The sequence below is a fragment of the Coenobita brevimanus genome, chromosome 31 (genome assembly GCF_032717465.1).
Source record: "Coenobita brevimanus isolate Jiangsu-jjx chromosome 31, ASM3271746v2, whole genome shotgun sequence".
In the NCBI taxonomy this organism is placed as follows: Eukaryota; Metazoa; Arthropoda; class Malacostraca; order Decapoda; family Coenobitidae; genus Coenobita; species Coenobita brevimanus.
Genome location: NC_136984.1, coordinates 1,989,624 through 2,007,910, shown reverse-complemented (window position 1 = coordinate 2,007,910; position 18,287 = coordinate 1,989,624).

Genomic DNA, 18,287 nt, shown 5'->3' with positions numbered 1-18,287 from the left:
TACGATATTTGGTTACGTGGTTACCACGCTGCATTGTACTGGGTTACAGGAAACCATTGGTGACTAAAAGGAAAGGAAGTAGGAAGGGCAGATGAAAAGTTTGATCAGTGAATATTGTATGTAAACTGGAGTATGGCTGGCTTTGTGGAAACTGCAGCCAGTGGTTTATTAATGTACCTTCAACCCCTCCCCCACCCACCCCTTCAAAAGAAAAACAGCCTTCCACCCCCACCCCTAAAGTAAACAAACAACTTTCCGAGAGCAATGTGTCAATTATGGAATGTTCAATTGGTTTAAGATATTAGTTAACCCCTTCAGCCTGGGAACTTTGTATATAATTGTTACTAATGTCAGATCTTATATAGGTACAAACTGCTACCTTCAGAATGTCACCTTTTGTACTGCTAATAATTCCACATTTGTAATTCCGCTTGCATTGTGTTGGGCTTTAGGGGTTAAGTGATGTCTTCAGGAAATGTCATTTCTTTATACTCATCATTGGACATGGGAATGGCTAGGAATGGTTCAGAATAGATCAGTTTAGTATGATTGTACTTGTATGTGTATAGTGGTCAACAGTTACTGCAGATTGGTATTAGGATAGAACAGAAAGCATATAGTCTTCCATTTTACCAGATTGTACAGTGTGTACAACATTTAATTACATATTTTTGTTCAGTTGGAGAATTAGACCAATTTGGGAAGGTTTTATAGTGAAATGAAAGCATCAGGGCTGCAGCAGTTCAGTAATCCCATCAGCAAACATCGTAAAGTATTTTAATACGTTATGCCATCATTTAAAGCTCCAACCTGCTTATGTGTGTTGGCCTTGGCTCTCCATGCTGCTCAATCTCTGGCAGTCTCCCTATTTAGTCACTTTTCGCCATGGTCAGTATAGTACGCTCCCACACCAGTTATTGGGCTATATGCTTACCACAGGTATAAATGGTTTCTTGAATTACGGGAAACCATTTAACTTGTTACTGTGTACCTGAAGTGGTAATGCCTCAGTTAACAGGGGCATTATAGTAGACTCCACATAATAATTTGGCTGTATGGTTACCACCCAGCATTATAAATTCCCTGGATTACAGAAACCATTTGTATTTGGTTATATGGTTACCACCCAGCATTATAAAATTTCTTGAATTAACGTAGACCCACCTTAGTGAAAAAGTAGAGAGGATGAGAAATAGGTCAGATTGGTGTAGTGTTTTATTCATTGCTGATGACGATACATAGTTCATAAAACCCCTTGCAGTGTCCAGCCAGTCCTGTTGCCCCACCAGAAGAGTAGGGGCCCTGGGCTAGGCTGACAATAGTAACAGTTGAGAAATGTAATAATTATTAGTCTTCTCTTGGACCAGCTTAACCCACTAGACCACCAGGCATCCAGTCCGTTAATTCCTTCACCATAAACCTTGCCCCAAAAATAATCGGGTTAGGAAACGGCTTTCTATTTAACTGACTTTGTATATTTTTTAGTTTTAACTTAGAGTACATGATTGAAGGGATTTGTTGGTGGTATTATTATTATTATTATTCAGCATAGAAGACATTAGGTAAGGTACTTGTCTATTATCACTATTTTATCCAGCTTATATCACTAGTTAAGGGGCTTGTTGAGTATTATTATTATTATTATTATTATTACCATTTTATTCAGCTTGATAGATTAGTACTGTCCATTATTATTTGAGAACACCTTAGGGATGTGTAATGTCTATTATTATTATGTACAGGTTAGAATACATTAAAGGGTAGTGGCCTCTATTTTTATTATTATTATTAAACAAATTACTTTGGGATGTGTATTGTCCATTATTATTTTATTTATATATTTTTATTTACTTTTTTCTGTCACCAGTTTTGTTCAGCTTAGCCAAGGGTTGAAATTATTCACTATTGCATTGTGAAGCTTGTCAGATTAATGCAGATTTAGCCATTGTTGATTTTGGCCATAAACTCTATTATTTTATTCGACAAATTTATTTATACTGATCCTCTATATCAATCTTTAATTTTTTATGCTTCTGTGTGTTTATATATGTCTGTACTTTATTACACATTTATTAAACACATACATACATACATATTGTGTGTACACAGGCTTACATCCTACCCACTTATATGCACATGGGGCTTGCATTGTACTCTTAAAATGCACATGGAACATCCTCTGCACATGGAGGCTTACATCCTACCCACTCGTTTACGCACACAAAGACTTACATCCCACAGACTCATGCCCACACATGGAGGCTTAAATCCTACCTACTCGTATACGCACATGGAGGCTTACGTCTAGACTCATATGCACATGGAGGCTTATGTCTTAGGCTCATACACACATGGAGGCTTACCTTGACTCATACGCACATGAAGGCTTACATCTTACTCATACACACATGGAGGCTTACATCTTACTCATACACACATGGAGGCTTACATCTTAGACTCATACACACATGGAGGCTTACATCTTACTCATATGCACATGGAGGCTTACATCTTACTCATACGTACACACACGAAGGCTGACATCTTAGACTCATACGTACACACTGAGGTTTACATCATACTCATACGTACACACAGAGGTTTACATCATACTCATACGTACACACACTGAGGCTTACATCATACTCATATGTACACACATGGAGGCTTACATCATACTCATACGTATACACATGGAGGCTTACATCATACTCATACGTACACACATGGAGGCTTACATCATACTCATACGTACACATATGGAGGCTTACATCATACTCATACGTACATGTATGGAGGCTTACATCATACTTATACATACACACACAGGCTTACATCATAGACTCATACATACACACATGGAGTCTTACATCATAGACTCATACATACACACATGGAGGCTTACATCTTACTCATACGCACATGGAGGCTTACGTCTGATTCATACGCACATGGAGGCTTACATCATACTCATATGTACACACATGGAGGCTTACATCATACTCATATGTACACACATGGAGGCTTACATCTTAGACTCATATGTACACACATGGAGGCTTACATCTTAGACTCATATGTACACACATGGAGGCTTACATCTTAGACTCATACGTACACACATGGAGGCTTACATCATACTCATACATACACACACAGAGGCTTACATCATAGACTCGTACATACACACATGGAAGCTTACATCATAGACTCATTTGTGCACACATGGAGGCTTATGTCTTAGATTCATACGCACATGGAGGCTTACGTCTTAGATTCATACACACATGGAGGCTTACATCTTACTCATACGCACATAGAGGCTTATGTCCTACCCACTTGTATATGCACATGGAGGCTTACGCCCTACCCACTTGTATACGCACATGGAGGCTTACGCCCTACCCACTCGTATACGCACATGGAGACTTGCGTCCTGCCCACTCATACATGCGCACAGAGGCTTATGTCCCACAGACTCGTACACTCACGGAGGCTTACGTCTTACACACATGGAGGCTTATATCCTACCCACTTGTATACGCACACGGAGGCTTACGTCTAGACTTGTACATACACGGAGGCTTACGTTTAGACTCGTACACACATGGAGGCTTACGTTAACTCGTACACACACGGAACTTATGTTTAGACTTGTACACACATGGAGGCTTACGTCTAGGCTTGTACACACATGGAGGCGTACGTCTAGACTCGTACGCACACGGAGGCTTACGTCTAGACTCGTACGCACACGGAGGCTTTTGTCTAGACACGTACATACACGGAGGCTTACGTCTAGGCTCGTACACATATGGAGGCGTAAGTCTAGACTCGTACATACACGGAGGCTTAAGTCTACAGTAGACTCGTACGTACACGGAGGCTTATGTTTAGACACGTACACACACACAGGCTTACGTGCTACCCACTTGAATACGTACATGGAGGCCTGATGGCCTGTTTGTGCATAGTATAGTACACAGGTGTTTGTATACAGGCTAACAGCCCCATATACACACATGCCTTCAGTGTCATGTATGCATATACCTACTGATGTGTACACACCTTTACAACCCACCCACATGTATGCACATGAGCCTACAGCATGTGCGTAAACACACATGCACGCACATTGTATCCTTGCAGGTCTGCTTACCCACTTGGCTTTGATCCACCCCCCTAGAATATAGCAGTTATTTTTATCAGCATTATATATTCACTTATCTTTACATTAACAGAACCTCATCTATCCAGTATATCAGAATACTCTGCCTAGACAGTTTTGTTTCAAACAGTTGGTGGTGGTAGAATAAGTTATTAGTTCATGGACAAAATATTAGAGTAAATACTTAAACACTTCACTTGAAATAAATATACCTTCAGTTGTAAGAGGGTTATGAGGACTTACCCTGATCACTAAGCTGAAAAAAGGTATGACAGAAGGTAAATAGTAGGGAATTAAAATCCATTCCAAGTTTCATTGTGGTATTATTAGCACAAATACTAAAACTTACACTTTTCTTCCAGGTGTGATGTCAGGATTACCACTGAGCTGGGGTGAGAAGTTGTCAGGCTGCCACCGAGACCCCAAGACAATGCCACTACTCAGAAGATGCTCCACAAGACACTGCTGCCACTCTGAGAAGACTCCAGACCAAGAGGTTTGAGATGCAGCCCCAGCATCAAGAGACCTACAAGACAGTCCCAATCATAACCTCAGGGGCCTCTTCCCCCCCAGGAGAACCCCAGCACTGAGGCCCTTTAAGACAAAGCTGTCACCTCTAGAAGCCCTGTGAGACTTGGCTGCCATCTTGAGACCCACAAGACAGCCACCACCCTGATGACCCACAACACAGCCCTGCAGTGACCCCACAGGATGCCATCTCCACTCCAAGAGGACTAAAGAGTCAGCTGCCACACCAAGATGCTTCTGGAGACTTTGCTAGTCTGAAGACCCCATGCAGGATGCAAGCTGCTACTCCAGAAGCACTTTGAAATCCCCATGAGAGTGACTGTCCTGAAGTCCCAAGAGACATGTGCTCCACTTAACACTGCCACCTGAGGGACCTGATGAGATGCTGCTGCCACCTGAGGGACCTGACAAGACTCTGCCATCCCACCAGAGGGGCCTGATGAGATGCTGCTGCCACCTGAGGGACCTGACAAGACACTACTGCCATCCCACCAGAGGGGCCTAACAAGATGCTGCTGCCATCCCACCAGAGGGGCATGACAAGATGCTGCTGCCATCCCAAGAGGCATGAAGAGCAGCCGCCTTCAAGAGGAGTACCCACCTTCAAGAGGCATAGTCTTGTGACACTTTAAGATGGAAGCCGAGCAAAGGGGGGGTGGGTGCTTGTCGCCCACCTGCCCATCTGGTTCTGTTCATCTTGGTCTTTGCTGAGAGTTCGGCAAAAGAAACTACACAGTTTTTCGCAACTTTTGATTTTTTTTTTTTTTTTAAATAAAATATTTCTGTGAAATTAGCTTGTAGTATTTCTCCGGAACCTTTTTTAGGTATTTGAATGAATAAATGAAAATTTTTATTAGTTTCTTGTATCTATAACCCTCCTGTATAATTTCCAAGTCCAAAACCTCTGTATATACACAGCACTGACAGACCTAGCATAAAGGTCTAAGACTTAGCATTGCAAGCACTGCACTAAGAGCAGAGACAGCAAGCATATGTTAGGAGCATCAGCACTGCAAGCATGTCATATAGCAAGAGCATAAGTGCTGCAAGCATGTCATAGTGCAATAGCTCTGCAAGCATTAACATTACCAGCACTGTAATAGGAGCTTCATAGTATGAGTACAAGCACTATGTTCTCTAGAAGCACTGGTACTGGGAGTCCTATGATCCTGACAGTGTTATTACAAGATCAGGCTGACTTGAGACAACTTGTGAAATGCTGTCATTTTGGTGTTTGTCACTGCAGCCAGTGAACACTTAACCTCTTCACTACAATGACATCTTTCAGTTCTATATTCTTGCTATCTCCAGATGATTTTATTTAGCTTACGAAAGACCTCATACTGAAGGGGTTCATGTAACCCCTTCAGTATGAGAGGTCTCCACTAAGCTAAATAAAATCATCTGGAGATAGCAAGAAAGACTGAAAGATGTCATTGTAGTGAAGGGGTTAAGTGTTCACAACAGCTGCAGTGACAAACACCAAAATGACAGCATTTCACAAGTTGTCTCATCTATTATTATTATTATTAACCTCTTCAATATGGTGACATGTTTTTGTTCTTGCCAACACCACTTATTTTATTCAGTAATGTCAAGCCTTTAACTCCTGCAGGTTAAAGACTGACTGACTGAATAAAATAGTATGTCAACAAGAATAAGTAAAATGTCATTGGACTGATGGTGTTAGAATGTAACCATGAGAGGGAAGGCAAGCTCTTGTTTTATTACATTTATGATTATTTCTGAAGAACACCATGAAAATCTCACCGATACGTTAATTTCTGAAGCACAATGTACCGTTAAATATCTGTTAGCTTCTAAAAAACGTACTGAAAATCTCTACAGCTGATGCTAATACACGTACACCAAAGAACGTAAAGAAAATCACTAGTGCTGTTCAATGTACATTAACTACAGAAGCACATGAGTCTTACGTGCTCTTAATTATACATTAATTTCTTAAGAATGTACAATAAAAATACCTTGTGCTGATAAATGTATATTAACTTATGAAAAGCGTAATAAAAATTGCTAGTACTGTTTAATATACGTTAACTATGGAAGCATGTAATGAAAGTCTTACGTTAATTTCTGAAGTACGTACAATACTGAAAATATCTCCTTTGTAATTAAAAAGACTGTAATGTAATGAAAATCTATCACTGCAAAAACATGTAATGTGGGATGCAGGCTAATAAAATATAATTCCCACAGGCATCCCATAAGTGTCCATTTAGAGAGCTTGCCTTCCCCCTTTGTGATTACATTTTAACTCCACCAATCCAATGACATTTTATATATTATTCTTGCCACTTCCAGACTTTTTGATACATTTTTTTGGAGAAATAATTGTCATGAGGTTAATGGAGACTTAAAAGCTCCACCACTAAAAAATTTAAAGCTCCATCACTGAATATTTAAAGCTCCATCACTACTAACTAATAATCAAAATTAATAAAATAGTCTGGAGGCAGCAAGACTGAAATACAGTTGCTTCCCAACTTACCAACTGAACTGGCATTAATACATGGTCTGTTATACTCTCAAAGTTGAAATGAGCTTAACTAGGATCAAGCTTTGGTCTATTATGCAAAGTTGATATGAGCTTAACCGAGATCAAGAACTGGTAAGTTACTCAAGTGAAAGCAGAAATAAGCTTATCTAAGATCAAGACTTGAACTACTATGCAATGTCAAAGTAAAAATCAGCTTAATTGGACTCATGAATTGGTCTGTTACTCAAAGTCAAAGCTGATACGAACTTAACTGAGATCGAGAATTGGTCTGTTACTCTCAAAGTCAAAGTAGAAATGCACTGAACTGGGATCAAGAATTGGTCTGTTGCTCAAAGTCAAAATGAACTTAACTGGGATCAAAATTGGAATGTTACTCAAAATCAAAGTAGAAATGAGCTTAACTGGGATCAACATTTGGTTTAATATGCAATGTCAAAGCAGAAATGAACTTAAATGAGATCAAGAATTAGTCTGCTGCTCAAAATCAAAGTCAAAATGAGCTAAACTGGGATCAAGAATTGGTCTGTTACTAAGAGACAAAGCTGACATGAACTTAACTGAGATCAAGATTTTGTCTTACGCAGTCAAAATGAGCTTAACTGGCATCATGAATTAGTCTGTTATGCAAAATCAATGTCAAAATGAGCTTAATTAGGACTGCAATTAGTCTATTGTGCAAAATCAATGTCAAAATGAGCTTAACTGGGATCGTAAATTGGTCTGTTACTCAAAAAATCAAAGTTGAAATTCACTAATACTATACGTGAATCCAAATATAAGTTTACTAATACTGTGTGTGATGCCAGATACTTAAAGCCATTACTAAAAAGCAAGAATATAAGTAGAAATAAATATTACTGTTGTGTCTACTTCAAATAACTTTAATAATTAGCATCACTGACATTAATGACTCTGTAAGTACTCTATGCAGTATCTCTAAGTACTCTATGCAGTATATTGTAGTATTACTGATATTACAACTCTATAACGTAGTCTATCACTGCAAAAAGATCGGTAAATGCTTCTCAAAATATGTTCGTGACCACAGACCACAAAAATACCAATAATCATTAAAAAAAAGTTCATATCTGTAGAAGTTCATATGCACAGACCACAAAAATATTAACTGCTTCTCTAAAAATGTTCATCTCTGTAAGTTCGTAAGCTATCTATCTATCTACAGCCCGACGCCCTAATCCCGCAAAGGGTGGCCGCAGACAAAACGCCTCCAAGTCACTCTGTCACCCACCATTTGACTACCCTCCCCCCAACTCGCCCCCCCCCCTCCCTCATATACCTCTCAACTCCATCCCTCCACCTCATCCTTGGTCTACCCCTCCCTCTCCCTCCCTCCACCTCACCTACATACACCCTCTTAGTCAGTCTTTCATTCTCCATTCTCTCCACATGTCCAAACCACCTCAGTGTATTTCTCCTAATCACAGACCAGAAAAATATCAGTAAATGTCTCTCCAGAAAAATATCAGTAAATGTCTCTCCAGAAAAATATCAGTAAATGTCTCTCCAGAAAGAGTTCGTATCTTAAGTTCGTAAGCCCAGACCACAAAATATAAATAAATCTCAAGAAAGGGTTCATATCTATAAATGCTACTCAAAAAAGATTCATTTATTTCTTAGAAGTTCATAACAGACCATAAACCTCACTCAAAAAATGTTGGTAATACAGTTGGTAAGGTGGACAGCAGCTGTACGTCACCATATGAAGAGGTTAATAAGAAAATATCCCTATGTCTCCCCAGTGTGACTCCCAATCAGTTACGCTACACAGGACGTCAAGAATAATTACCCATAAATTACTTGTATTACTATGGAGGGTTACTAATTACTCCTGTTAATATTCAGTGTTTTAAATGATGATATTCTGAAGCATATTTATACAGAGCAATTCCTTGTCATAATTCTCATCTATGTTGCAAAATATCTCAACTCTAACATTGTGGGAAACTGGCAATTTAGCTGTCTATATGCACTTAAGGAATTGTAACAAGCTTATATTTAATTATAGAGAAGAATAAAGTATGGGAAACTGGCAATTTAGCTGTCTATATGCACTTAAGGAATTGTAACAAGCTTATATTTAATTATAGAGAAGAATAAAGTATGGGAAACTGGCAATTTAGCTGTCTATATGCACTTAAGGAATTGTAACAAGCTTATATTTAATTATAGAGAAGAATAAAGTATGGGAAACTGGCAATTTAGCTGTCTATATGCACTTAAGGAATTGTAACAAGCTTATATTTAATTATAGAGAAGAATAAAGTATGGGAAACTGGCAATTTAGCTGTCTATATGCACTTAAGGAATTGTAACAAGCTTATATTTAATTATAGAGAAGAATAAAAAGGCAAATGTCTAAAGTATTGGAAACTGGCAAATTAGCTTTATATATGTGCCTATTGAATTGTAGCTTTCTATACTTCCTTATGCAACTGTAACAGCCTTATACAGTAAATCTCAACTTTACTGAAGACTTGATTATGATTTAATTATCTAAAAGCACTAAAAAGGCTACTTATGACTTTACGTTAACATATATACTAATGAGTCTTAATTACAAGGAATTCTAATGTTACTTTATTATTATTATTATTTTCCTTTATTTGCTGTGGACTTTAGATACACACAAGACCTATTAAAGGAGCTCTGACATTATTTACTATTAACTAAAAGCTTTATATGGTAAGAAATAAGCCTTATGACAAGCAATTTCTGTAGCTGTACTTCCTCCATTTATTACTGATATTTTGTATTCATCAAGTAAGTCTTTAGTTATTGTACTTTGTTACTCTATTAACTTACTGTTGTTATATAATTTACTTCCTGGTATTGTCATTTATCACCATCACTCTATTTAGATAATTATTGTCATTTATCACCATCACTCTATTTAAATAATAACCATGGAGACTCATCACAAGCAGGGCTAGGGTCAATTCATTTTTGTCAATTCCAATTCAGAATAAAATTTGATTTAATCAATTCCAATTCAATTCTTTCTTTAAAAAAAAAAAAAAATCTTCCATTCTAATTCAATTCATTTTTGTTGATATTTCATTCAATCAAAATGTTTTCCACATCAATGTTAATCTAGCCAGTACCATTAATCCAATAGAAAGAAAGAAAAATGAGGTTTTAAATTATTTTTAACTTTTTTGTGATAGCAAACAATATTATACTGTTTGAGTACCGGGTATGCTCTAAGTTAATTACTGTATAATAAGTAATTAGCATGGTACAGTAGAAAATATATCAATTCAGTCATCAATTCACTGATACCAATTCCAATTCAATTAACTTTTTTTTTTTATTTTTTTAATCAATTCAATTCATAAATGACCCCAGCCCTGACCACAAGGAATTTCCATCAACTGTCCTTCCGTCAATTATTTTCTTTTAATTATTTACAAGACTCATCACAAGTAATTTCCATCACTTATCCTTCCTCCATTTATCACTGGTCTTGTATTTTTTACAATGGAGTTTATATAGTAACCAAGGAGACTCATCACAAGTAACTTCCATCTCTTATCCTCCTTGCATAACTGATTGGTAGTCAAGGGGTCAGCCTGTCCCTAACATGAACCACTTTAAGCACAGCTGTGATTTTATATGTACTCTTGCTGCCTTCACACAAATATACTCACATCAGAGGCTTTATCAGACTAGACGAGTTAGTTTTGTAAAAGATATAGTGAAACTCTGAGTCAGAATCTGTTGCTGCCTTTCAAACTGAGAGACTAAGTAACAGTGAAAGTTTAAGTAAAAAATCAAGACTGCATTTTGAGTTGAAAGACTTGATCATACATGACAATTTAGGGCCACACATGATGTACTGAAAAATTACGTTAAAATCTGTACAAGCACATAAAAGCTACACTGAAAAATTACATTAAAATCTGTACAAGCACATAAAAGCTACACTGAAAAATTACGTTAATATTTGTTGGTGCCTTTCAAACTGAGTGACTTTCCAATCAACCTAGACACTCATAACAGCGTCATATCATCATCATCATCATCATCATGCTTGCACACACTGGCCCTGGTCACCTAATGGCAGCTCTCCACACTGCTCAATTTCTAGCAGTCTGGTTTCCTGTAGGCCAGGAAACCATTTAAAATGCTGGGTGGTAACCATATAACCAACCCATGTGTGTTGCCTGTGTCTCGACAAGTAGGTTGGTGGAGGGTTAGTGCCCCTCCCTGTAAAACTAACTCAAAAACAAACAGCCAACCCTTGTGGGGCATCTGGCTACAGGCAGACAATCTCTCTAATCAATTTTATCCTGCTGCTCAGTCTCTAGCAGCCTCCCTAAACATTCTCTTATCCTTCTGCTCAATCTCTGGCAGCCTCTCTAATCAGTCCCTTATCCCTGAGGTCACACTCATCTTCCTTGGTCTGCCTCTCACAACCCTACCCTTGATGAGTAAATTAATTTGAAGGCAGCAAGAGTAAAAATAAAATATCACTGGAATAAAGTGGTTAATACAGAGTGGTATAAGTCACTTTATACTAATTAATAAACCAACTACAATTTACTAGAACCTTACTAATAAAGCAAGGAGTAAATATAACACTGAATATACACACACAATAAATAGTGAAAGATTAGTATTTGGTAAACCTGTACCCATGCATAAGAAACTTTTTATTACTATAATTTATTTATTTTCTTACTAGGGAGACGTAATCATATAATTAACTGAAGGTCTGTTAGAAGGGGTGATCTTTATTCTTTTTTTTTTATATATCACAATTCAGCTTCCCTATAAAAAAAAAAAGAGGAGGAGGGGGGAGGGAATGGCAGACAAATTTCATAATCATACTTCATACATTTATTTCCTTTTAATAAATTACAATAATAATAATGTAAGTATGTCATAAGCAAAGGGAAATACACACTGAGGAGGACAGTAGCAATTAGCCGTTTAAAACAGTTTGAGGAATTGAGAATATCAGCTGAATATTTCATTTTGGAGTCGGTGGAAAAGATCGGAAGTCAAAGGGAAAAAAATAGGGAGCACTCTGAAAAGATAGGGAGTTGACTGAAAAGATAGGGAGTTGATTGAAAATGTAGGGAGCTGATTGAAAAGATAGGGAGTTGACTGAAAAGATAGGGAGTTGACTGAAAAGATAGGGAGTTGATTGAAAAGATAGGGAGCTGATTGAAAACGTAGGGAGCTGATTGAAAAGATAGGGAGCTGATTGAAAACGTAGGGAGCTGATTGAAAAGATAGGGAGCTGATTGAAAACGTAGGGAGCTGATTGAAAACGTAGGGAGCTGATTGAAAAGATAGGGAGTTGACTGAAAAGATAGGGAGTTGATTGAAAAGATAGGGAACTGATTGAAAAGATAGGGAGCTGATTGAAAAGACTGGGAGCTGATTGAAAAGACTGGGAGCTGATTGAAAAGACTGGGAGCTGATTGGAAAGATAGGGAGCTGATTGAAAAGACTGGGAGCTGATTGGAAAGATAGGGAGCTGATTGAAAAGACTGGGAGCTGATTGGAAAGATAGGGAGCTGATTGAAAAGACTGGGAGTTGATTGGAAAGATAGGGAGCTGATTGAAAAGATAGGGAGCTGATTGAAAAGACTGGGAGCTGATTGGAAAGATAGGGAGCTGATTGAAAAGACTGGGAGCTGATTGAAAAGACTGGGAGCTGATTGAAAAGATAGGGAGTTGATTGAAAAGACAGGGAGTTGACTGAAAAGACTGGGAGCTGATTGAAAAGATAGGGAGCTGATTGAAAAGACTGGGAGCTGATTGAAAAGACTGGGAGCTGACTGGAAAGACAGGGAGCTGATTGGAAAGACTGGGAGCTGATTGGAAAGACTGGGAGCTGATTGGAAAGACAGGGAGCTGATTGGAAAGACTGGGAGCTGATTGAAAAGATAGGGAGCTGATTGAAAAGACTGGGAGCTGATTGAAAAGACAGGGAGCTGATTGAAAAGACTGGGAGCTGATTGAAAAGACTGGGAGCTGATTGAAAAGACTGGGAGCTGATTGAAAAGACTGGGAGCTGATTGAAAAGACTGGGAGCTGATTGAAAAGATAGGGAGCTGATTGAAAAGACTGGGAGCTGATTGAAAAGATAGGGAGTTGACTGAAAAGACAGGGAGCTGATTGAAAACACAGGGAGCTGATTGGAAAGACAGGGAGCTGATTGGAAAGATAGGGAGCTGATTAAAAAGACTGGGAGCTGATTGAAAAGACTGGGAGCTGATTGGAGTGACAGGGAGCTGACTGAAAAGCTCTACGGGAGTGTGATGCAAGGTGGGTGGGTATATTTTAAGCATGGTACAAGATGGGGCTGTATAATCTTAGCTGCATCACTGTTTATTGTGTGTTGGTAAGTGCTGTATGTTCCACCAGATCAATTATTACATCCACATACAGTACAGCAAGTGTGTTTATTAGCACCAGTTTTGGCCACACTCTGACCCTCTTCATGTACACACTATCCATGTGTAACTATATTAGCCTAACTGTTTGTATCCTGTTTATAAAGGGTCCAACATGCTTGTCTGTGTCAGTCTTGGTCACCTAATGGCAGCTCTCCATGCTGCTTGATCTCTGGCAGCCTCCCTACTCAGTCCCTTATCCCTGAGGTCACACTATGTCCTGTCTCAGGTCTTTTTGGTCTGCCTTGTAATGCAGAGAAAATACATAACTGATGAGTGACAAATGGCAAGTTTAATGGCTTACTGTAACACAGGCCACCATTAACACCACCAAAACACTGGGTGGTAACCATATAATCAAAATATGGGGTAACCATTTACACCACAACACTGGGTGGTAACCATATAATCCAAATATGGGGTATGTGAAGCCTATTATGGCACTGCAGTTAACTGGCTGCTGATGTACAAATACAATATCCATCCAGCAACCACACCTTCACAATCTTACCCACACCTCACTGTGGTCACAATGTTACCCATATGAGAATATCAATTCTGTGTACAGCATGACCCTGCAAGGGCAGGTGCTTGCCTGTGGTTGATGGGCCTGAGCAATCCAACAGCCTCGGGTATTATAACAAAATACTAATTTGATGTAACTGCTGCCTACTTCTTCCTTCCCACTTCTCATTCTATCTGTGTCTGTCCTCCTTTATTCTACCTCTGTGTCTGTCCTCCTCCCTTCTTATTTCTCTCTTATCTTCCTGTCACTTTTTACGGCACTACTCTTCATCACACTTCAGGTGGCTCTACACTGAGTGGCAAGCCAATGATTTCCTATAACTCAGGAAATTATTTGCAATGCTAATTCGTAACCATATAACCAAATATTGGGGTGATGTGAAGTCCACTATGGTGTCCCTGATGCCTGAGGAGACATGCAATGTGGCATCCATCTTGCCTGTGGTTGATCAAAGACAACAGCAATAACACCTAAAAAGGATTCTAGTTAAGTCAATATTTAGGGTTCTACAAAGGTCAGAACTATCCTGGTGTGATAATAAACACAGGTTCAGTACTGTAGTGTTGTACAACTCATTCACTATCACTGCTGTGTGTAAAGTGACTTATGCCCACACTGTGTTGGCATAATACCAGGGACAGGTTCAGTACTGTAGTGTTGTATAACTCATTCACTATCACTGCTGTGTGTAAAGTGACTTATGCCCACACTGGGTTGGCATAATACCAGGGACAGGTTCAGTACTGTAGTGTTGTATAACTCATTCACTATCACTGCTGTGTGTAAAGTGACTTATGCCCACACTGTGTTGGCATAATACCAGGGACAGGTTCAGTACTGTAGTGTTGTATAACTCATTCACTCACTATCACTGCTGTGTGTAAAGTGACTTATGCCCACACTGTGTTGGCATAATACCAGGGACAGGTTCAGTACTGTAGTGTTGTATAACTCATTCACTCACTATCACTGCTGTGTGTAAAGTGACTTATGCCCACACTGTGTTGGCATAATACCAGGGACAGGTTCAGTACTGTAGTGTTGTACAACTCATTCACTCACTATCACTGCTGTGTGTAAAGTGACTTATGCCCACACTGTGTTGGCATAATACCTGGGCCAGCCTATAATATTACACTGTTTACCTGGCTGGAAAATGGCATTACCCTTCACTCACTTTAAAAACCTAACTAAAGAAATGTGTGTGAACTGAGCTTACTAAGAGGTCTGAAGGAAGGAGGTGGAGGAGTTTTGGAAGAGGTGGAGAGTCTTGGAGGTACAATGGAGGAGTCTTGAAGGAGGCAGAGGAGTTTTGGAGAAGGTGAAGTGTCTTGGAGGTACAGTGGAGGAGTCTTGAAGGAGCTATGGAGAAATCTAAAGCACCCTGGAGGCAAGTATGGAGGGAACTTGAATCCTGCAGGAGTCTTCAGAGTCTAAAAGTGGTCCTGGTAGTTTCTGAGGCAGGACATAACACAATCTGTGAATATCATGACTGTGAGCAAGAAATAATAAGATAAAATAAACTCTATCAACCAACATCCACTCACTTGATGTAGTGCTGCCTACTTCCTCCCTCACCTCTATCACTCTATTTCTGTCTGTCCCCTCTTCCTATTTCTCCCATCTTTCCTGTCACTTTTTATTACTCTTTTTTTCACTCCAGGTGGCTTTACCTTGAGTGACAAGCCTTATGGTTTCCTGTAAGCCAGGAGACCATTTATAGAGTCAGGTGGTAACCATATAACAGGGTAATGTTCCATTTACAAAGCTGGGTGGTAACCATATAACTAAATAACAGGGTAATGTGGAGTCTACTATGATGCCCCTGTTAACTGTGTGGAGAAATGCAATGTAGCATCCACCCAAGAACCATACCTCCACACTTTTCGCCACACCTTGGTTGTGAGGCGGTGTCAACTGCGTAAATGTTGGTTCACTGCAGCAGATAACCACGCTGGTGCAGTCACATCCACCTCTTTCACTTTTCTCTCTATAAATTTATGTGGGTGGTGGAGGGATGCCTTCATGTGGTGGCACCCATATGACTAGGTGGTGGAGCTGCCTGGTTATACAATGTCCCTCAATGCCCTCCCTATCCCCCATAAGGAGGATGGTGGGCTAGGCAAGAAGGGACGCTTTGGTCTGCAGTTCAGCGAGTTTAAATTTCAGATGCACCTGGGACTGAAGAACTATATCTATCCACCCATCTATCTATTTAAAATGCATGGAGCTGCAACTATCATCTCTACTAATATATTTATCTATCCATCTATCTATCAACTGAAAAATCATGAAACAGCCTAAAAGAAAACTAGAAAAATGACTTCTTACATCTGAGGAAAAGAAATGAGAGGAAAGAAAAAAGTGGAGACGTTTAAAAAGGAAGAGGAGGAGGAAAGAGGAAGAGGGGATGAAGGAAGGGAGAGAGAGAGAGAGAATGTGGGGGGGAGGAAGTGGATGTGAAAAAGAAAAAATATATATATTGAGAAGAAAATGAAAGGAGGAAGGACAGGGAGGGGAAATGGAAGGGGAGGAGAAGGAGGGATAGGGAGAGACAGGAAGGACAGGTGGAGGAAGATGGAGAGAGAAGAGCAGGAGGAAGAGAGGGGAGAGAGAGAGGGAGAGGATAATGGAAAGGGAAGAGGAGGACGAGGAAGAGAGATAGGGAGGGACAGAGAGAGGAAAATTAAAGAGGAGGAAGAGAGGTACGACAGCCAAGGAGAGGAAGATGGCGAGGGAAGAGAGGTGAGAGAGATGGGGAGAAGATGATGAAGGAAGAGAGGGGAGAGAGCTAGGGAAAGGTAGATGGAGAGGGAAGTGGAGGAGGAGGAAGAGAGGTGAGAGAGTAAGGGATTGGACAATGGAGAAGGAAGAGAGAGCTAGGGAGGAAGATGCATATGGAGGAGGAGGAGGATGGGGATAGGGAAAGGAATATGGAAGAGGAGGAGGAGAGGGGAGAAAGACAGGCAGAAGAAGATGGAGGAGGAGGAAGGGGGAGAGGAAGATGGAGGAGAGAGAAGAGGAGGAGGGAAAAGAAGAGGGTGATAGGCAGTGGAATTGTGAGATGGAGGAGGAAGAGGAGGAGGGAAAAGAAGAGGACTCCCTGACAGAAGCCTTATGGAGTGGGGCAGCCTGGGGGTGGAGTCTTGAAGGAAGTGGCAGAATCACACCAGGGAGAATTTTGCATCTTGGAAGGAAGGGTGAGGACAGGAGGAGGGAAGCCTGAGGAGTCTTGAATTTGGGATGAGTCTTGAGTGTTCAGAGCCTGCAAGCACCATCCTGTAAAAGAAAAATGGTGCTTGGAGAAACACATCAAATTTCAGCTTCTTATTCATCCTCTTACATCAAGACCTCTTTTCCCCAGCATACCTGTCATCATCATCATCATCCACACCTCTTTTCCCGTGCCCTGGCTATCTTCAGATCCTACAGATACCATCCAGATTAAAAAATAAATAAATAAAAACCAAAGAATAAAAAAATACATAAAAAAGACATTTTAGTTTTTAAATATAATAATAATAATACTAATAATCTCATCATTAATGTCAGGATCAAAAGAAAATTTTAGCTTTTTAAAATAATAAGTGATAATAAAAATAATGATGATAATCACATCATAAATGATAGGACACAAGTCAAGAGTGAGAGCAGTGGAAATGAGTTATTTAAGAGCAGCCTGTGGAGTCATATGGAGAGAGAGACTGACAAATGAGGAAGTGAAGGAGCGTTGTGGTGTGGATGTGGATGTGATAGGAAGCGTTATGAGGAACACACTGAGGTGGTTTGGCCATGTGGAGAGGATGGAGGCTGAAAGATTGACAAGGAGAGTGTATGTGAGTGAGGTGGATGTGGAGTCACATGGAGAGACAGGCTGACGAATGAGGATATAAAGGAGCGTTGTGGTGTGGATGTGGATGTGATAGGAAGCGTTAAGAGGAACACACTGAGGTGGTTTGGCCATGTGGAGAGAATGGAGGGTGAAAGACTGACGAAGAGAGTGTATGTGAGTGAGGTGGAGGGAGGAAGAGGGAGGGGGAGGCCGAGGATGAGATGGAGGGATGGGGTGGAGAGGTATATGAGAGAGGGGGGTGTGAGTTGGGAGCAGGGCAGTGAAAT